This window comes from Melospiza georgiana, chromosome 11 (genome assembly GCF_028018845.1).
Source record: "Melospiza georgiana isolate bMelGeo1 chromosome 11, bMelGeo1.pri, whole genome shotgun sequence".
Taxonomy (NCBI): Eukaryota; Metazoa; Chordata; class Aves; order Passeriformes; family Passerellidae; genus Melospiza; species Melospiza georgiana.
In genome coordinates this window covers 17,137,095-17,158,660 of record NC_080440.1, presented here as the reverse complement: position 1 = coordinate 17,158,660, position 21,566 = coordinate 17,137,095, and the positions used below count along the sequence as shown (strand labels likewise).

The 21,566-nt window shown below is 51.7% G+C and overlaps 1 protein-coding gene across 1 annotated transcript in view; it reads right to left on the bottom strand.

Moving 5' to 3' along the window:
* The window catches only part of DAG1 (dystroglycan 1), a 49,978-nt gene extending 28,646 nt beyond the window's left edge, over nt 1-21,332 (bottom strand). The window contains exon 1 of the mRNA XM_058031919.1: nt 21,269-21,332. The gene's annotated coding sequence lies outside the window, so the exon portion shown is untranslated. The remainder of the gene's footprint in view (nt 1-21,268) is intronic.
* Between the last annotated feature and the right edge of the window lie 234 nt (nt 21,333-21,566).

The following is a 21,566-nucleotide window of genomic DNA, read 5'->3' as shown; positions in this document are numbered from 1 at the left end:
GCATGCAGAATGGTCCATATGTATGCACAGAACTTACAAGTAATTCAGCTGAGCCAGCTACAATGGAATGGTCACAACTCCCATTCCCTCACCTGGAGGGGCTGGGATTAGAGCTCAAAAATAAAAACCTAATTACACCACAGCCAGGATCTCTACAACAGCCCACCTCTGAAGAGCAGCTCTGGATTGGCCTCTTCTGAGCTTCATAATGGGTTGTAGGGGGAAAAGGTGGTTCATGTAAGTCCATCCCTTACAAACACAGACACTATGCCAAAAATAACCTGGCTTACTGGTTACAGTCACCAAGCACTCACTTAGCAGCTCTCTGATCAGGGACCATACTGTCCACACCACAGCATCACCAGAGTCAACTGTTCAGAGCAAACAAATCCAGGTTACAGATCTGAAACACCTTCCACACACCATCAAAAACACTCTCAAAGGTAACAAAGATGCCTCCTACTGCAGGCAGCAGCAGCCAGACTGCCTCTCACTTATTCCTCAAGACCTTATGTCAGCCAGGAGCTTTGCCTACTGCTGTAGACTGAGCCTAAACCCCCCTCTCCCAACAGAGTATGATGCTACTCTAGGTGATAAAGGCAACATCTAAAACCTCAAGGCTGCAAATAATGAGGTAAAAAGTCACAATACCTGAGAATTAAGGTTGTCTGTGAGCTGGTCCCAGCAAGTAGCACAGTTCACTGCTTTTCTCCACCTCTATTCCAGCTTCTGCCTTTGAGACAGGTGAGCCCATCACCCACCCATGAGTGTCAGCAAGCAGCCCAGGAGAGACTGGCTCCTGCTCCCAGCCCTGGGATAGCACAGAGGCAGCACCTCCCTCCCACTGATTCAGTCCCTCTGGCCCCGGGCTGGAGGAGGTCCTGGATGAGCAGGATCCACGAAAACCAGTCTACAAAGCACTGGTGAACTGGGAGCCTTGCAGACGCCTGTAACCCGATAAGATCCATAAGATACAGGGCACTCTGCTGGGAGGGGAGGTGGCACAGGTATTGCAAGCAGAGCCTGGGGCTGCCAACCTTCCAGGCAGCCTTTGTGCCACCCCAGCACCTCTCAATGCAAGCAGTTAGGGGCTGTTTGGTTTTTAAATACTGACAAAATAAAACTTAAAAAAAAAAAAAAATCTTTTAACCCTTGGAAATGGCCGAACTGCTTCTGCTGAAAAGCTGAAACAAAGCCTGAGGCAGGGACACAGCATGGAAATTCGGCATGGGAAATTCCAGGGAGCAGTTAAGCTCAAGAGTTAAATTCCACTCCAAGCAGTCTGTGTGGCAGGCAGTGTGACCGGTGTCACCCAGGCACCGCTGCTCCAGCAGAACTGCCCCAGCAGCCACAGCAGGGCACCCCACACCCAGGGCTGAGCCTGCATCCACCCCAAACGGGAGCGGGCTGGGGAAAATCCTGCACGAGGGAGCTCTGCCCAAGGGTCTGCAAGGGGGAGGCAGCCCCTGGGGAATGTGCTGAGGAGCTGGAGGCATCGGGATGTGCTTCTCCCTGCTCACTGCCCTGCACCTGCTCGGGGCCTGCCCTGCAGGGCAGCTCCTGAAGGAGCAGCGCTCGCCAGCTGAGCCATTTCCAGCCAGGAGCAGGCTGCCAGCCAGGGTGCACGGGCCAGGGCAAGCTGCTCCAGGCAGGTGCACTCAGGTAGCACTGGGAATGGCACTGTGACCAGAATTGTTGCTTCAGCTGCTGCTAAACTGCTCTCTAAAACCTGAAGGGAGCAACTCCCAACACAAGCCCCCCATAAGGCAAGGTGGTGCCCTGTGAGCAGAATTTGAAAAGAGCATTTTGCTGCTGGAAAAAGGGATGTTTCTGAGATCTTTATTCTGTGCCTGCTTTATTCTATACCCCTGCTTGCTCCCTTATCCTCACTGTGCTTATTCCTTGGGAGAGCTATTTCTCTCTTCCACTGCTCTTTCACAAAACCAAGCAACAATCTGAAGAAAAACTGATAAGAAGGCTTGGGGCAGATGTGCCTTCATTTTTCTTAAAGATAACTATCAACATCAGCAACGCCCCTGCAAAGGCAAATCACTGCGAGCTGGAGCTGGGTGCCCGGGGCACTGCAGACAACAGCAACATCCACACCAGCTGAAGTAGCCAGGGAAAAACCTGCAAGCCACTGAAGGAGAGGTCTGACCACACCACCTGCAAGCCCATGGCTTATCCCAGGCGTTGCACCAGCGCACAGAAACGGAGTGCATCCAAAGCACGGGGATAACACATGAATTCTGACACAAGCACAGCAGCCAGAATGAAAGCTTGGAGGGAAAAGCATCCACAATGTCGTTTGGGATGGCAGGTTTGCTCTGCTTGTAACACACACTGCCAACACTCCCGGGAAAGCTGCTTAGAGATCAACAGATAAAGGCTTTTCGCCATTTAGCCTGTTATTTCATGTAAATTGGGTTGCCCTGCTACAAAGAGGCATTTCCATATGAAGTGAATGGTTCTCAAAGAATCAGGAGCAGCCACACCAAACCATGGCTCAATCCCTCTGAAGCTCCAGGACCAGAGGATCCTGCTCCCCTTTTCACAGGTCCAGATCTGCAATCCAGAGTGTCAGTCTTCTCACTCAAAAATGCAAGTGATCTCAAAGCACCACCTCCTTAATATGGCGTTTTGTCCACTGAAATAACTCCAGACTCCTCCGAGATATGAAGTCATGTTTTGAAAAGCAACAGTGCAGAAAATTCAATTAACTAATCGAGTCTGTCTTCTGCTTGGACACCACAGAAGCAAGACTTCCCAAATCCCATCCCTGAGATGTGGCATGTTATTGATGAGCTCTGCTGCTGCAACCCTTCCAGTGGGGTTCACAGGGTCTGCCCCCACCCTGCCCTTCTGGTTTTGGAGCAGGGAGTCCTGCACCAAGCATGGCATGCTCCAGAGAACCAGGAAATCTACCCTGCTCTTAATCTGAACCTTGGTAGAGGCTGGAGGGAGTTGGAGAGGACAGGAGTAAACCAAGCTGGAGGCAAACAGTAGCTCTTTAGAGGAATAAACCACTCGTCAGCCTGTCCTGATTGATAAGTACATCTGCCAGTCCCCACCTGCTGTTCACATTCCTGGCATTTCTTTCTGCAGCATTTTTTTCCCCCAACTGCTGCAGAGGAGATTTAAAGGAAGGGAAACAGGCCCCAGCTTAAACAGAACGAAGAGATATCAGGCCAGTTTTCTTGCATTACATTGGGCAATCTGCTGAAGGGGTTTATTGCAGGAGCCCTAGCAGGTTCAGAAACTTCTAATGGGCGTTACGTGCTCACCTTTGCTCTTTCCTGCCATCGTACCTCTATTAAATTCCTGGCAGATAAAGCAGGGGGCTCCAAAAAGGTCTCTGCAGCCTCCAACCACACAGCCAAAGTAATTTTATGCACTGGTCAAACACTCCCTAGAGCACAAGGGAGATAAGGGTGAAAACACAGCAACTTCTCCAAAACAGGGAGGGCTCTGCTGCCTTCCCTGCAGCTGATGAGCACAGGCAGCAGGGAGAGCAGGCAGGACAGCTGTTGGGAGCAGCAGCAGACACTGCTGGGAGAGCAGGAGCAGGAGTTTTAGTTCTGGCTTTCAGTCCTGCACATGGGTTAGAAGTTTCTCCTTGTTATCATTAGTTTTAACACGGTGAGAAGGTGATGGAAAATAAACCAGTACAATTATAGCAGAGGGTGGAACATGAGCCTGCTTGTTGTCAGAACAGGAAAAAGCAGCTCTGAGGAGCTCTCAAGAGATTCAGTGTCTAAGTTCCCAACCTCTCTCTCAAACTAGATCAAAATTAGCTATTAGGATCAAGTTTATTAGAGCACATACCCATAGTGAAATCCTATCAGGCTGGTTGCTGCAGGGAGCCAGGGCAAAGCTGCATTTCTGGAGCTCGGGTGCCCCAGCACCCATCTAAAGTGATTTCCTTTCACCGAAAGATGAACTCGGACACAACTGCAAACAAACCTATGAGGTTTTACTTATTTGCAGTCTTTGGGGAAGGAGGGAGGAGGCAGCAGGAAACAATCACAGCTTTCCCCACGCCTGGAAGAGAAGCAAAATGTGAACAAAGTTTTTATTTCAGCCCAGGGTGGATATTTCCACGGCAGGCAGCAGCACCACTCCTTAGGGCAGAGAGCACAGCAGAGTCTTTATAACTCAGGGAGAGTGCGATACGAAATCTGACTGAGCCTGCATGCTCCTGTGGAGCAGCACAGTCCCAAAGGACACCCCAAACCCTGGCAGCACCAGCCACTCCTCTGCAGGACATTTCAGAGTGTATTTCCCAAAGCTGCCACACTCACTCACATGAAGGAGCCCGAAGTTAGTGGTGGTGAGGAGCAGGGGAGGGCAAGCCAGGGGTGAGCACTGTTTGATTAGCCAGCTAATGCGTGCAGCTGTCCTCCGGTTTTATGGCCTTGGAGGAAATTTAAACAGGAACTTTCTATAAATTAACTGCCCATAAAATGAGCATGTTTTCTCAGTGCACCAGAAGGTCGGGAAAGGTCTGCTCAGCCCCTGTTCCCAGGACACGGCCAGCAGCCTCCACAGTTGCTGTTTCTCCTTGTGAAGCAGAACGTGAATTCAGCCCGTGAGCACTGAGCTGGCAAAAGCACGCTCACAGAGCAATCAGAGTCACTCTCCATTCACAGCAAACTAATAATTTATCTTTCCCCTAAAATCCCCAATCCAATCCAGATGTCTAAGCAGTCTTTGTCCCAAAAAGCAAACTATACCATGGCCTCAGAGAGACAGTGGCTCCCTTCGCAAGGCTGTTTGTTCTGCAGGAGCAATGCACACGCCGATTTCAGTGCCTGCCAGGTCCCAGGCTGCCAGTGATAACGTGGTTAGAGACACTCTACCCAACCCTTCTGGCTTCCTCCTCATCCAGAGGATTATTGAAAAGTTGCCCTTAGGGAGATTCTGTTGAAGAAATGCACCTGACATGTTCCCCGTTTTGAGGAAATCAGGAGGATGGAAGAAGCCAGGGTGAAGGCAGTGCAGCAAACACAGGAAATAAAAGAAATAAAGTAACTTGCTCAAGGGTACATGAGGAGGACAAGTGTGGGTGGTCACCCTGAGCCACAGGAGGAGAAGCCTCGTCACACAGGACCCTGGGAAGGGCTGTTTCAGCAGGGGACAGGCTGGATCATCCCAGGAAAGGAAGAATGAGGCATTTGGCAGAAGGGCTGAATTCCTCTGGCAACAAAGGTTAAGCACACAGCTGCACCTGTCCTGGGGAAAGGGACCCATGCCAGGTGGGGAAGGAGGTCACAGCCCCCCCAGCATCCTGCTGTGGGACTGCTGGGGAAGAGCAGCAGGTTTCCCATGCTGGGGGGCTCAGCACAGAGCCCTTCTGTCACACTGGCTCTCCAGTGTGCTGGCAGCAGCCATGGGCTGCAGCACGCCAGGGAAAAGCTGTCCAAAACACCTATGGAAATACTTGGAAGAGCTGAAAATAGAGTTTGGAAAACAAATGCTGACCAGCCACACAACTCTTCCAGGAATATATTAAGTGTTAGTGTAGTTGCATTCCAGTCCCCGAGTATATTTTCAATAAATAAATATTTTAAACCACTTTGTTTCAAAATTTATTATATTATTCAAGCACTGTGCAATGCTTCACATTTTACATCTGCAGGCTGCCAGGCAAAATTGCTGCTGATTTTTAAAACTCTGCTGTGCTGCCTAGGGTATCACTTTTAGGTTTTTTTCAGTTACTTTTCTACAAACACATTTATCCTGCATAATAACATTGGGTCTCTACCAATACACCAAATCCTCTTTTAATCGTGGATTAAAACATCTTTATTCACAAACCAACAACAATGGGTTTATTTTCACATCTATCTTCCCCCCTGTTTTAACAGCCCAATAAGCAAAACAAAATACACCAGTAACTCTGTATGCAAAGTAACTCCCTCAAGAAGTAGGTATTTTTGTCATTGACAAAGCCACAGTGCGTTCCACTGGCAGCAGTTTCTGGGAGCTCCATTTGAGCAGGGAGCAGGGCTGCCAGGACACAGGGACTGCACGTAACAAGCCAACTCCACTGCAGACATGCCAGAGCTCCCCCACGGCCCTGCTCCTCTACAGACACAGCAAGGCAGCATCAACAGGGAAAATGGATCAGCCTGTGTCCTACCCTGGGCATCCCCTCTGCACACACACTCAATCCATGCCCTTCAACCCAAACTGCATCCACAGGGATACTGAACCCTCCTGCAGAAGGGAAAACCCAGACACAGCAGCTGTGTTTTTGGAAGGTCCAAAGCACAGCACACAGCAGAGTGTGGCTATGGCAGATCCTGCTCCCCAGCACCCATCCCATCACTGACACAGGTCCTTGAGCACCAGATACCAACTAAACACAGCTTAACCTTCAGAGCACAGACTTCCACTGGTGCTGTACAGCACACAAATATTAATATTGACAAATAAATTCAGGCCTGCTTAATCCAAAACACACAGCGCTGTCGCCAGGCTTGTGTTTTGTTTGGAGAACAGAGCAGACACTCCGAGCCTGGCTGCCTTACCTATTTCTGAAAGCCAGACTTAACTCAACCCAACAGATAACAACCAAGCTGAAAGCCCAATCCTCACCACAAACCCCTCCTGCTCATCAAGCTCTTGAAACTGAGAGGGGGAAAACAGCCCCGGGGTGCTGCAGTTATCTCCATCAGTGCTGTGGGGAGCTGGGGAGAGAGAACACATGCCTGCCAGGCCAGGCACCTGGGGCAGGTAAGTGCCTGCCAGTGTTCCTCACCACTATCAGCTCAATCAGCTCAGAGGAGCTCTGTGACTGCTCAGCACAACAGGGCTACATGACCCCTCTATCTCCTTTTCCATCCTTACAGCTTAGGCTGTAAATTCTTCAGGGACAGCTATAAAGCAGGAGGTCCTCATGGAGCACTGCTGGCCATGGCTAGCTGGGACTCTGCAGGGAGCCATGGCAGCAGTTCCAACAGCCCCCAGGTAAGGATGCTGGGTAAGCCTAAAAACTGTGAAAAATGTTAATTTCCTGCACTGGTATGCAGACTGCACCTAAGAAACTGCTTAATTGGACACGGGGAGAGGAATCAAGGCTGAAGTACAGTGATTTACATTAGAGATTTTTGTCTTTGGTGCAGGGTAGCCAACACACACCACGTAATTGTAGGGGAGCTTTGGGGTGGGGAGACTTGTGAGGCCACCGAGGTGACATTGAGTCAGACAAGGCTGAGAGATGAAACCTCCCATGCAGCACAGACACCAGGTTTGGGTATGGATGCAGCATTAAAGTGATGAGCAGAAAGTAATACAGGGCTGTTACCTGGGAATCTGGAGAGATATGGGCAAGGAAGAGATGGGTTCTGAAATAGGAAAAAATGGACAACAAGATGTAGGATGGAGAAAAAAGGAGGGCCAACCTTCTTGTTGTAGGAGCAGGGGCTCCTACAGACAGCCATGACCCCAAAGAACAGACTGAACTGCCAGGGTGCCAGGGAATGCCCCAGACAACCTGGACTCCCCACCTGGTCTGTGGCCAAAAGGCTGGCTGTGGGAGGGCAAAGGGGCTGCACTTGCACACTAACACAGAGTGCCATGGCAGGGAAGGGTGACAGATCTGCCACTCAGAAGCAGAGCCATTTGCCAGATTTAGCAGTGATAACTATGAGCTTTAGAATACTAAGTGTGCAAAATGCTCTAACTGGAAATTAGTACCAGTGCTGTTTACTAGTGAATCTCATAATAAACTCTGCAGCACTGCAGCCTGCGGGGTGAGCTGCCTGCACCCCAAAGGGGCTGGATCAGCCCAGGGCTCACAGGATGCCCCCAGCTCTGGTCCCTGGCTGCTGCCCAGGCTCCTCAGTGGAGAGGTTAAGCCTGCGTGGGCAGAGGATCTGGGCTGCTTGTGTTACATTTGCACAACACTGACCCATCACTGAACACCGTGCACACCACCACCATGGAGTGAGCACACCAGTGGCCACACTCTCAATTACTGCTAATAATAAACTGGGATAAAGAGCTTAGAAGTTGGAAGTGCCTGTGCAAAACACACCTGCAATTAAAGGGGCACTCCTCAACCACACCACGTCAGCAGGAGCAGAGAGCTGGCCATGCAGGGACAGGAATAGGGCCCTCCATGCATCCTCCCACTCTTTGAGCAGGACTGACCTAAATCCTTCCCTTTTCAGACTCCAGTGGCAGGAGGAAAACGAGCCGGGCTCATTAATTTCCCCTCCTGCTGCCTGGTGAACTTGTCTACAGCAAAAAAAAATTATTCAAAGCTATGCTGGCGACCTGGCAACTCAAACTCAAATGACCTGCTGCAGCATTGCTCACCTCATGGCCAAGCTCTGCTCTGGCCCCCCGAGCTCCTCAAGTTATTCAGCTGTGGACATTTTACAGATGCAGGGAGGACACCCAGCAAGGGAACTGTTCCTCTGCAGGGCAGTTGATGCAAGAGAAGGGCACGTAGTCCATGGACAGCTGGTGGCTCAGAAAAGACTTCTCTGCTATGCAGGAGACCCTGAGACTGGCACAGTGCACAACACAGGCGACTCCTCCCTGCAGCTTCCTCAGAGCCTCACTGCAGCCAAGTACACCGGGGCACCCTATTTTCCTGTGATTTCCAAAGTTCAAGTTGATTTTTTAATCTGACAGGAACAGTAGAAGACTATAAAAAACCCCACAGTGGCCTGAGCAGCTCCGGAGTCTAAAATAAACATGCCAAGCCCTATTTGTGATGGAGTAAAAATAGCTTGTTTCTCATACCTTCCCAGGACCTCTGCTTCGTACACAAAAGCTTCACAGGTTAACTACAAAAATATCAGATGTGCAAGGAATGGCTTGATTTGAGCTTTGCACTGTTTGAGGAGTTCAGAACACCACCTTGGCCCCGCAGCAAAGGGATGAGCCCTCAAAGCTCATCTCCCGCCCAGGGCTAAAGGCCAGGCACTGCCAATTCCCTTTAATAGAAACCACTGTCCTTCTGGAGGAAAAAAATCCAAACAAAAAAATCCACAAACGTCACTGGAATTACATCTTGTGCTCTTTCTTGGCTGGATACTTTTAAAATGACACTTATTGCATAGAGCAGTAACTATAAAATCTAGTGCAGAGCCGTGCTGCAGCCGGGACGGGCTCCCTGGGAAGGAGAGCGAGCACAGTCAGTGTCTGCATCAAAAGGAGAAGACAGACTGGCTGGGCTGTCTCATCCTAAGAAACGCCACTTCACAGCAAGTTCTGCTAAATTAACTTTTTTCCAGGCTCTAAATGTATCTCACCTGGCCCCTGTGACGCTCCTGAAGAGAACAGAAAAACAAGCCCTGGGAGGGAAGCTCGGCAGGAAAGCCGAGTTTAATCATTACATCATTCCTAGGGACAGCTCTGCCGGACCCACAAGCGAGCACCAACCTATTTATGACTTGGGTTTAAAAAAAGGGCCAGAATTTGCAATGCATCTGAAGCTTGCTGGTATTTATACAGGCACTAAAAGGCACCCAGGGGAAAGGCCAGGCTTGCAGGAGCCACCAGCTCCAGGAGCCTTCTGAGAAGAGGCGGCACATGTCCCTACAAGGCAGTGCTGGCAGGGGCACGTGCAGCTGTCCATCTGCCTCAGCCCTGCAGCCTCAGGCCAGCCCAGACAGCACAGCACAGGACACTGGTGATGGGGGACCCCAGGGAGCACCTTCACCAGCCACACACACCACTGACCACCCTGCTCCTCCTCCAGGGTCACTGCTGGAATTCATCTCCAGAAACCTGGGCTCACATTGAGGAGGCATTAATTAAGCAGCAACCTGGGGCTTTGGGTGAGATGCAGAGGCATCTCCAAAGAGCTCTTAGCACAGTCCCACTCATTTTAAGTGAGAGGTACAAGAATAATGAATTTTCTTGCTAAATACTCATTTAGTTTAGCAGGTCACATTGAAAAGCTCAACATTTGTACTTTAGATTATGTTCTTAACCATGCCCACATCATACTGAAGGCCAGCATCTACTGAGAACTGATTACAGGTCCCTGAAGTTTCCACTTCTTTATGAAAGTCACTTTTGTACTTTGTCTTGAGCCAAAGAGATGGAAAAGACATAAGTTTCCCCTCAGTTACTTATTTCCATTATTAAGCACTCTAGCAAGTAAACAAGGAAACCCACACACCTTTCCCAGGTTTCACATTGTCTGGCTGCTTCCTGCTCTTGTTAGACACAGACATTCATCATTTATGGTCATAACTGTTTCAGAGAACAAGGAGAGCAACCTGCAGCTTTCCAGCCCCTTGTACCACCTGCCTACACACTGTCACTGAATGGTCACCTCACCAGATGCTTCAAGGTAAAAATCACAGCTTATCTTATATGAATATTTGGTGCTAGCTGTTATGTAAACACTACTGTTTTTAGAGGAGGCTTCTCTCAAGTCCCTTGCTCTCTTCACTTGTATTTGCTTCCCATTCTTTCAGCTTATTCTGAAAGGGCAGGACTCCTGGAAAAAATGTTCTTCATATCTGGTAGGCAGGGGTATGACAGCCCAGCCACCAAACACCTGAAACACCAATAACCTCACCCACACGTGCACCCCAGGATGTCAGCTCATACCTCCACCCTCCAATGCACTGCATCACGCTTCCTTCCTACACCAGTGAACTCTTCCTCCTATTCAATGGCCCACAGAGGTCTCAAGGGATCGTGCACCATGGGGCCTGCAAGCTGTAATCCATCCTCCCATGCTGGCAAAGACTTGGAAAATCTGTAGAGAGAGGAATGGCTGGGCTTTCACCCTGCCTCTTCCTCACAGGGCAGATGTGCCCCAGCCTGCCTGAAGACCCACAGCAGCATCACAGGCAGCTCCATCATCATTGTAATCATTGTAACTGTCCAAGGAAACATTTCCACCTCTCCCATCCCAGCCCTCTCCTCCCTTTGTGCTGGTACAAGAGTTACAGTGCACGGAGAAGTGGATGTGGGAAGTGACACACATTAAAGGAATGCAACAAGAGACAAACAAGAGGCCAGTTCCCATCTGGTCAGTCTCCAGGCTGGATGTGGGGTCTGCAGGATCACTTCTCTTTTCCTTTTCACAAGGGAAAGGTGGGAATTCTTCTGCCAGCAGCACCTGCTCAAACCAACTGAGAAGCTGAGCACACCAAGTCTGAACCCTGCAACAAACTGTGCCAGGCAAGAGCCCTGCACAGAGACACCAAGGAAAACCCAGACAATTCCAAAGATAAAGAGAAATTAAACTGGGTTCAGCTGGACATCTCCCATTCATTTCCCACTATTGTCCCAACCAGCATCTGAGCAGCACACACTGAGAGCTACGGTCACCTCCCACAGCAGCTGCATCCTGGTGCAGGCACAGCAATTCCCTCAGAGCAGGAGGCTCCAGTGGGATCCACTCCACACTAACAGTCCTCTCCAGCACTCCTGGGCAAACTGCAGCAAGGCCACTGACCTGATGCAGGTTTCTTTTCAGCCACTAAGCCACTTTAAAAGACATCTAAAAATACATGAAATGCTTTTCTCATGTGACTTTTCTAAGTGAGGGACTGCTCTAAAGCCTGCAACCACAAATGGAACAAGACGTGGCTGCAAGATCTCTTTTCCTGCACCAACAGCCTCTACACTGGCCACCTGTTGAGGCCAAGAGACCAGCTGAAGATAAAAACCTGGAGCATTGTGCTTGGCAGGATCAGGGATCAGCTCCTGAGGTAGCAGCATTCTCCCCAAGGGCTGTGCTTCCCTTCAAGAGCACCACACAGATGGGGAGCTGCAATGTTTTAATGTGCTCCTGCTCCAGAAGGATCTTTAGCTACACCCAGAAGAGTTCAAATTTATACTCCTCCCCACCAAGCCTGAAATAAAAAATAACTTCTCAGCTCTGCTGACACAGGTAATTCCTCTCCACAGAGGAGAGGAGGTAAATAGGACAACTGTTTGCCTTTGAAAGTGCTTTGCAAATCAGCTCAGATGGCTGCTGCCACAAAGCCCAAGCAGGAGGGCACTGGCCACTTCAGCTGATCCTCAAGCTCTTTAAGAGTAGATTTACATTAAGTTTCCCATCAAGACTCTTCCTCCACTCCCAGACTGGAGCAGAAAAACTCTTCTGAGATGCACCCCCGTGTGCTTACAAGCTCCTGTACATGCCAGCAGACACTGACACTGGGCAGTGAGAGGTGTCTGCTCCTGGATGGGCTCAGGCTGCAGAGCTGAGCCATCTGCTTCTGCTGAAGCTGAGGGTGGCTCTTCCTTGCTCCAAAGCAGACACCTCACTGTGTGCCCAGGCAGCTCCAAGCTTCAGCTGACCTTTTCCAGTTGGCACAGCCTACAACTGCTGGTCCCAAACAGGGCTCAGAGTCAGCTGTGCAGAATTCACTAATAATCATCTTAGTCACTGCTTAAAGAAGAATCTCACCCCTAAACACTTGCCTAGGGAGTCAGCCCAGCCAGCCTTAATTCCCATATATGACCAGAAATGAGGACTTCAGCATGTGGAGCAATCTTTGCTGGGCTCCCAGCTGGAGTGACCAAGGCACACACCACACCAGTCCAGAAGACACTCCCAGGGCAGAGCTCTGCACCCAGCCTTGCTCTCCATGATCTCCCTCGTGCTGGTGGCAGATTGCTCTTCCAGCAGGATGTGAACTGACCAACTCATCCCAAAACACAGGTAGGTGTGGCCAAGGTGTGCCTTCAGAACTGCCCCTGTATGCAGTATCTCAACTTCATTTTAACTTCAGAAAAAATCAAACCCTAAATCTCACTGCCTCCTCTGCTCTCTGCCTTTCTTTGTGGCACAGGGGAGAAGCTGCCTCAAAGGATTTCCTGAAGCATCATATCAAGGCAAAGGTTTTGAACCAGCATGTGAACAGACTGTAAGAAATCCATAAAAAGTGCCAAGAGGCTTACCTGGAGTCAGCAGGATTAAGTTTCCTATACAGAGTTATGCACCTCCAGGGGAGGCTTTAGGAGCCTGCCATTCAGGGAAGAGAAAAAGGCTGGAGGCTGCTGAGCTGGGTCACGCTGGAGCAAAGCACACAGCACCAGGATGCAGCACAGAGGTCTGCAGGAAACAGCTTCTTCCTGTGACAGCAGGACAGCACCACGAGCCCTCTCCCCTGGGACACCAGGGCAGCACAGCCACTGCCAGAGCAGGCTGGGACACCCAGGGCAGGCACAGCCACTGCCAGAGCAGGGACACCCAGGGCAGGCACAGCCACTGCCAGAGCAGGGACACCCAGGGCAGCACAGCCACTGCCAGAGCAGGGACACCCAGGGCTGGGCACAGCCACTGCCAGAGCAGGGACACCCAGGGCAGCACAGCCACTGCCAGAGCAGGGACACCCAGGGCTGGGCACAGCCACTGCCAGAGCAGGGACACCCAGGGCGGGCACAGCCACTGCCAGAGCAGGCTGGGACACCCAGGGCAGGCACAGCCACTGCCAGAGCAGGCTGGGACACCCAGGGCGGGCACAGCCACTGCCAGAGCAGGGACACCCAGGGCAGCACAGCCACTGCCAGAGCAGGCTGGGACACCCAGGGCAGCACAGCCACTGCCAGAGCAGGGACACCCAGGGCTGGGCACAGCCACTGCCAGAGCACAGACACCCAGGGCTGGCACAGCCACTGCCAGAGCAGGCTGGGACACCCAGGGCAGCACAGCCACTGCCAGAGCAGGGACACCCAGGGAAGGCACAGCCACTGCCAGAGCAGGCTGGGACACCCAGGGCAGCACAGCCACTGCCAGAGCAGGGACACCCAGGGAAGGCACAGCCACTGCCAGAGCAGGCTGGGACACACAGCCACATTCAGCCACCGAGGTGTGTGACAGATGCACGGTCCCACCTGTCCCTGTCCCAGCAGCACCCGGCTCCAGCAGGGAAAGCAGGAGGAGGAGGAGGCCAGCAGCACTTGGACCACTCCCACCTGAGCCAATGACTAACAGACTGGAGGAGCTTTGGTGGAGCAGCACAAACGAGAGGAGGGTCAGCACTCCAGTTTTCAGGAATAATGGGTGTGCAGTGCAATGGTACTGGGACGCTGGTTTGAGGGAGGGTGGGGACTGAACCACATCTCAGTGCTTCCAGAGGGCAGGAGCTCATCCACCTCTGGCTGAGGCTTCAGTAAGCAAACCTCACACCCAAATTAGCCATGGCAATCATGGAGTATTTCCCTCTGCCACATTCAGCACACAGAATCACACACAACTTTTATCCTGGCTTATCACCATTACTGCACAGGGAGCACCACTGCCTTCTCAAAGCTTTAATCCCTCAATATACAATTTTACATCACTGCCAGTAGCAAGTGAAGCCCTTTTTCATGTTAGCTTTGACTACAAAGTTTTCATGAGGCTGTAAAGCCCCATTCCTACACTTTTCCTACAGTTTAGTGCTAAGGGTTCATGGGCTTTGCATGCAGTACTGTTACAACGTGTTGCTTTAGTTTTCTCTGGATATTTCTGAAGATTTGTGTTTATCTCGGCAATTGTCATTCTCAGATCAAATTTCTTACCTCCCTAGAGGCTGACCCCTGCTATTCAAACAAAATCTGACTCTAAGATGTGGTAACTCTTTCTTGAAAGAGCAACCAGCACAGGGCACAAAGACAAACAGAGCACTGACTTTAAAAACACCACTGGAAGCACAAAATTCCCCAGGTAGAGGACACAAAGTTTCACGTTTTGGCCACACAGCTCACCCTGGAGAAGTGAACTGATACCATGGAAACACATACAGCACCACGGCACAGACCTTTATGCTAGATTACCTGACAATCTCAGTCCAATCACTCACAATTACTGCCATCAACACAAACGTTAATGCCCAGCCTGAAAAACACCTGATCTGACCCAGACACTCATTAAAATAAGGCTGACTGCCCCATTCCTGATGCTCTGTCCCGTTCAGGATGGGCACATCTGCATTGTGACCATGCTGCAGAACTTGCAGGACCTCTTGCACATCCCATGCAACAGCTATTCTGTGCACAAACACCACACTGCAGGAGCTTTCAATGAACTGAAACTGAGAATTAATGAAACAAATCAATTATACGAGTTGCTTGTGCCCATTAAGTTCAGCTGATGCCAGTACCTCTGCAATTACACTTTCCCACATGTCTTAAAGCTTTTGCTATGGTAGGAGAAAGGAAAGATGCCAAGGAATTTCAGAAGATAGGCAAAGGACATTTGAATTTTAGGAAAAACACTGGAAGAAGATTCTCCCTTGGAACTGGCATAGTCCCACCCTTGTCTCCAGCAGCCTTTACCTGTACCCGAAGAGGCAGAAATCTGATTTTTAGAGAAAAAGACACATAGCTACACTGATCCTGTGTGTAGCTTCCTGGTAGGATCCTATGAAGTTGAATTCAGAGAGGGTTCTAGAATAACCACCTTTTATCCCCTTAATGTAGGCCCCCAGGCACTATCATAAAAATTCCAATAGAAATATTTCCTTTGGGGTGGGGAAACACCATGCATGGTCTGTCATGCAGGAATCAGCTCCTACAGCACACAGAGCTCACACTCCACAGAGGTCAAGACCTGAGCAGAAAGCCTAGGGAACATGAACAGGGAATCTCTGCAGCCTCAAACATGCCTCTCATTCCCCACCTAGAAGCCCACACCTGTGTAAAGCCTTCCTGCAAGAATCCCAAGTGCCACAGCACGAAGGTCACACCTCACATTTCAGCAATACTCAGAGAAGATCTGATGAAATCTCTTGCTGTACAGGGAACTCCCAGCTAGAGACCAATACTGAAGAGCTGCTTTAGAAAAAGGTTCACACTGGAAAAACTCACAACTATTTCCACCCTGATTAAAGTGGAATCTGTACAGTATCCTGGACTGCTGAATAACTGAGCACTACAGACAGGAATCTTGGTGCCTCTCTGCTGAAACTGAAAATTCCCAAAGAAGCCATGCACACAAGGAAATCTTGGAAGCTCTGGAAAGAGATGTGATTCCCAAAGAGGATGGGAGAATCCATTTGGGGGCAAGAGGGAAGAGGCAATTAGGGCCAGTCTAGCAAGGACCAGCAGCACACAGTCCCCACACTGCAAACTGAGGTTGTGACAGTGGCACAAGGCTTTCACATCACCTGCCATGATTCAACACTCCAGTGGAAAACTGCTGGTTCAAACCATCACTCAAGCTCATCCAAAAATCAATCCCTAGCCTTTGGGACTGATATAAAATGATCCGTATCTGCTACTGGAAACTCTCATCAAAATTACTGAATGCTAATCCCCACCCTTAAGGAACACACTTCACAGAAGATTAAGCTTTCTGAAGTCAAAATGCACAGTCTAGTTCCAAAAAAGAGAGAAGCCCGTGTGAATTCAGCACACACATCCAGCACTCCTGTGACCTGTAACCACGTGAGACTGAACTGGAGCCTCTCTGGAACCACCTCTCCACCCCAGAGGAGGGAGGGCAGGAATGCTGCCTGTCAGGTCCCCAGCGAGCAGGATCCACCAAGGACTGCAGGAACGGGCTTCTGAGCCAGCCAGCACACAAAATATTTTAGAATCTGCCCATGGAAACCCTTTACAAATCGAGCCCTTCTCAGAAAGTACAGCAGGAAAGACACACCATATCCTTATTGGGGTTGCAGTGACGGCAAAAGCACCGTGGTGAGACCACAAGGTGAGAAGAGCAGAGAGGAGAGAGCACGAGCGGAAACCTTCACTCAGATACATTTTTACAGGTCAGATGAGGCTGTGAGCCTGGTTTTCTAAAGAAAAACCCTAAACAAAGTCAAACCCAGTGGGGCTGGGAAAAATTTTATTGCAGTTTCCAAGCCTCACCCTCTTGCATGTCAAAGTCAGACAGTCCTTCGAATCCCACCAAGAATCACTCTCCAGGCCCAGAGGATACCTGCAGGACAGTGAAACAGGGAGGACAACTCAACCCTGAGAAAGTAAATATCTGTTATGGCCAAGAGCACCATTAGAAAGGGAGAGCTCTGCTGATACAATGGCTCCCTGCCTTCAAGGATGGTCTAACACCCTTTCCTTGCAAAGGGAATAAAGGGTCAAGCTGAAAAAAACCACCAACTTTACACCAAATCAGCAGAATCAACTGCTCCATGCATTAGCTCAGCAGCACAGCTGGCTCCTGGGAGGAGGCAAGAGGGCACAGCTGAAAGCAGAGAAAGAGAAGGGCCCTTTTAAGAGCATCAAACCATGAGGGTGGCTGAGGTGACCACTTGCCCTGATCTAACCCACCACAGGGACCATGCCCACCTCCTCCTCCTCCTCCTCCAGGCTGAACCTCACTGCTTTTCCCTCTGCAGTGCTGAGCTGTTGACAAACTCCTCCTGGTTGGGGATTCACAAGCTCCCTCCATGGAAAATCCAGGTTACTAAACTGCAGAAAGTTAACCCAGGGATAAAACAGGTCAACTGAGCAAAATGACTGCAGGCACCACAATGGCATGCCTGGGGTCTGACCTCTCTGCTCCAAAGGCAGTGAGGCTCACCCAGCTCAGCCCTCCCACACAACCCTCGGCTATCTCACCCCGGGACCAGCACAGTGCCACTGGCATGGCCTGACAGTGACACAGCCAGGGGCCACAGAGCTGAGCTCCATCTGTGCTGGGGGTTTGGCAGCCACTGTGAGCTCTCCACAGACAGGGCAGAGGGCCACAGTAAGGAGATGAGGGTACAGGGGTACAGGGTACACAGGGTAGCCCTGCAGCCCCCTCTGGCTCTTGGTTCCCACAACATTGTCCAGGGACAGGACCCCAGATTTGGAAACTGCTGCCATGGGCAGAGATTCCAGGGAATCTCCTAGGGTGCCTCAAGGCTCTGAAAAACCAGCACTGAGGTGACCTTGAGCAGGACATGGCATTCAGGAGAACAGGAGGCCCCTGCTGCCCGCCCAGCTCCAATCAAAGCCATGCCACTCACCTCGCCCCATCTCCTCCTCCCAAACCAGGGATCTTTCTGCTGGTCTCCAGGTGACCAGCTCAGGCACTGCACAGGGACAGGGCCTGCCTGACATGGGGACTTGGATCATCTCCTTCAGACACTGCTGCATCAGCAGAGCAGTTCAGATGCTCATGAAAAACCCACTGACAAAAATCTGGTAACATCAAACATACGCAACCATCTTTCTTGCTGGCAAGCTAAAATTTTATCTCAGAAAAGCTGAACCAGAGACAGTTTCAGTCAACAGATAAGCACAGAGAGATACACAGACAGAAGGCACCAGACTAGGATGTGCACCTATGTAGAGTGTTCACATAGGTTAATACATTAACTTTCCATCCAGCAGCACCTTAGTAGTTTGCTCAAATTCAATCTCACAGAACAAACCCTAAAAGCACAGGTTCTTTGGGTTGATATTTTATTTTTCACAGCTTAAACATGGTCACAGTCCTTTGTAAATTGGGTTTAAGGTACAGAGCTCTCCAGACTGCACAAACATTCTAAGAACAAACATTTTCAGCATACCAAGAGCTCAGATACACTAGGTCAATCCAACTGTGTTTATTTGTATTTCACCCAAATCACCGCCAAAGTACTCGGAGCTCAAGGAGCAACAGCCTCCCACTGATTCAGCAAGAGACCAGAAGTAATTGGTAGACAGTCTGCAAGCACCACAAAGAATGCCAGAGGCATTTATTTACATGACCCCTGTTTGCCTAAGAAGAATTCAGCGTTTGCATTTTCCTCACTCAAATTAATCATCACTAGACTTAACTCCTCAGTACTATTCCTCAGCTAACAGGAGTAAAGGCACAAACCACCCAAAACCATCTCCACAAAACTTTTCAGATAGAGTCTGAACGGGAGAGTAAAGGCAGATCTTTATTCCGTCAGCTGGAATTCCTCCCCAGGCTGGCACAGCACCCTTGGAGATATCTCTCCAGGACAATTTGTCTCACTGTCTCTCCAAGGAACATGGAAAAGGCAAGGAGACACCATTCCTACTGGTGAGCAGCACCACTCCTGCCAGGGCAGAACCATCACACCTTCTCTGCTAGGCTGACAACGCACTGCACCTCACAGCTGTGCTGCAGACACCAAGGCACGAAACTTGCCCAGGATCTGGCTGCTGCAACCACACAGTTCTCTTCCCCCTCAGTGCAGAGCCCCAGAGCACTCCCAGGCCTGTCTGCTGGCACGCTCACACAAGCCAGGACGCAGCAGGGCTCCCTCCAACACCATCCCCTCACAGCCAGAGCATGGCTCTGCCCAGGACAGGCAGCCAGAATTCCTCCAGAGCAGCCACCCATGGAACACAAACCATGCCCAGAGCGCTGGGCCAGCTCTGACCAGGAGCTGCACGGCTGGGGCTGGCAAAGACTCCCACTCTGTGGGTCCCACACCCTCCTTTGCCCCCACTCTGCCTGTCACACACCCTCCTTCCCTCCTGAGAGCAGCCAGCTCAGCACTCCAGGCTCTGGGACACGAGGAGAGCAGAGTGGGTAAGTTACCAACAAGTACCAGTGTTTCCAACAGCAGACAAGTGCTTGAGGCCAACAAATCCCATACATACAAAACCTACTGGTACAGAGTGAGAGCAGAACACCTTACTGCTGTCACCACCATAATTCATACTGATTCTCCAGGTGTGATGCCAACAATCAAGCAGAATTTACAACTCTATTTACACAATGCTTATAGAAATGGGTATGTCTGAGCCAGCAGGTGCTGTCAGCAACATCTCCCAGTTATTGGAGCATTTGTGCCAGCTCCCAGAGAAGTGAGCCTGAACTGCAGCGAGGAGTCAGTGCGACCTGGAATCAGCCAGGCTTTGCTGATTACTCCTCTGAGTAAACAGTGGTGTTCCCAGCACTTCAGCCTGCTCTCAAGCTCCTTCTGTTGGCATACTACCCTATATTTAGGAGAGAAGAGTGCAATGACAAGCATTGGGAAGAATGAATAAGTGGTTTAGGATGCCTGGTATAGCAGCAGAGACTGTGTGAGAAAAACCTAAGAATTAGAAACTCCTAAAGTGATGAAAGGAATCTGTAAAGCTAAAGGTGGAACCAGACAGCACTCCATTTGGAAAGTTAAACAGCAAGTTTTGTTAAGAACAGTACTCACAAGGCAAGAGGCATTAGCTGTAACAGAACAACCCTGCAGTCAACCCTGTAACAGAAATGGGTGGTAGAAAGAAGCTCCTGCTTGGAAGGGCTAAGAGAAAACAGGCAAATTCTTGGTTTTTTAACACAAAAAGAAGATTTTAATCTCATTTTGGACAGGTGAATGCCAGTGGTGTTTTCCCAAGCCTAGGAGCCCAAAGCTCCAGGACCAAGGGAGATACACCTCAGGGAGTGACAGCAATCCCTACAGCCAGGTCCTACATCCCCCTGCCCACACCTTCCCCAGAGCAGCAGGACCCAGTTACACTCCAAAAACACGCATTTGCCAACTTCAAACCTGTGGCAAAACTCAGTAACCCCAGGCCTGTTGACTTGATGGGCATTGGAAACTTGTGTGAACCACTTTGCAGCCTGTTGCTTCCAAGGAACCAGGGAAGTCACAAGTAATATCTGAGTAATATTTGCCATTTAGACCTTTTTGGGCGGTAGGACCCCTAACGTGCCTTTAGTCACCTGCCCCGGGGAGTGCAGATAAAGTCACCCCGTGGCTCTGTGCCTCCCGGAACAGCCGCCGCCGTTAGTCACGCTCGCGGCGCCCGGAGCCAAGGTCAGCCCCGGGAAGCGGCGGGGCCCACGGAGCCCCACAGGGCCCCGCTACCCGGGACAGCCGCCGCTCCCTGAGGAACGCACAGCTCCGCCACTACCGGGCACCCACCTGGGCTCCCTCCCACGGCGCCGGGCCGGTCCCGGTGAGCGGGGAGAGCCCGGGACGCCCACACGGGGTTTGTCACAACCGGAGCCGCATGCCGCCACCGACAGCACCTGGGCCGCTCCCGGCGAAGGCCCGAGACTCACCCGCTAGAGCCCGGGCCACCCCAGCCGCTTCAAGCCCCGGGCCCGCTCCGCCTCCCGCCGGCCCCGCCGAGCACTCCCGGGCGCGGCGCCCACCCAGGGCCGAGGGCGGCGGCGGGAAAGCGGCGCGGAGGGAGTCCGGCCCGGGGGGAAAGGCGGCACGGGGCCGGTCCCGCAGGCCGCGCTGAGCTGAGGTGGCGCCGCGCCGGGAAAGCCACCCCGCCGCCCGCTCTCCGCCAGGCCCGGGCCCGCCGCGCCTCTGCCCAGGCCGCGCCGCCGCCGCCAGCCCCGCTCCCCGCCGCCAAGGGCAGGGCGGCCCGGCAGGTGCCGCCGCAGCCCCGCTCCGACCGGTGGCGGTTCCTCCGTCCCCGCTCTCACCGTGCACGCCGGGCCCGGCCCCGCTCCCGCCGGCTCCGCGGCCCCGACGCACCGAGCGGGCGGCGCGGCGCGAGCGCGACCCCGCGCGGGCACGTACCCGGGGGCGGGGCCGGCGCGCGCGCGCGGCGCCTGGCAACCGGCGGCACGAGCGCGCCGCGGCCAATCGGCGCCCGGCTACAGCGCCGGCCGCGCCCCCCCCACGCCCCGCCCCGCCAAGCTGCCCCGTGCGGCCACGCCCCGCTCCAGAGCCCCGCCCCAGAGCCCCGCCCGCTCCCGTGGGGCCCGTCGCACAGCCCCG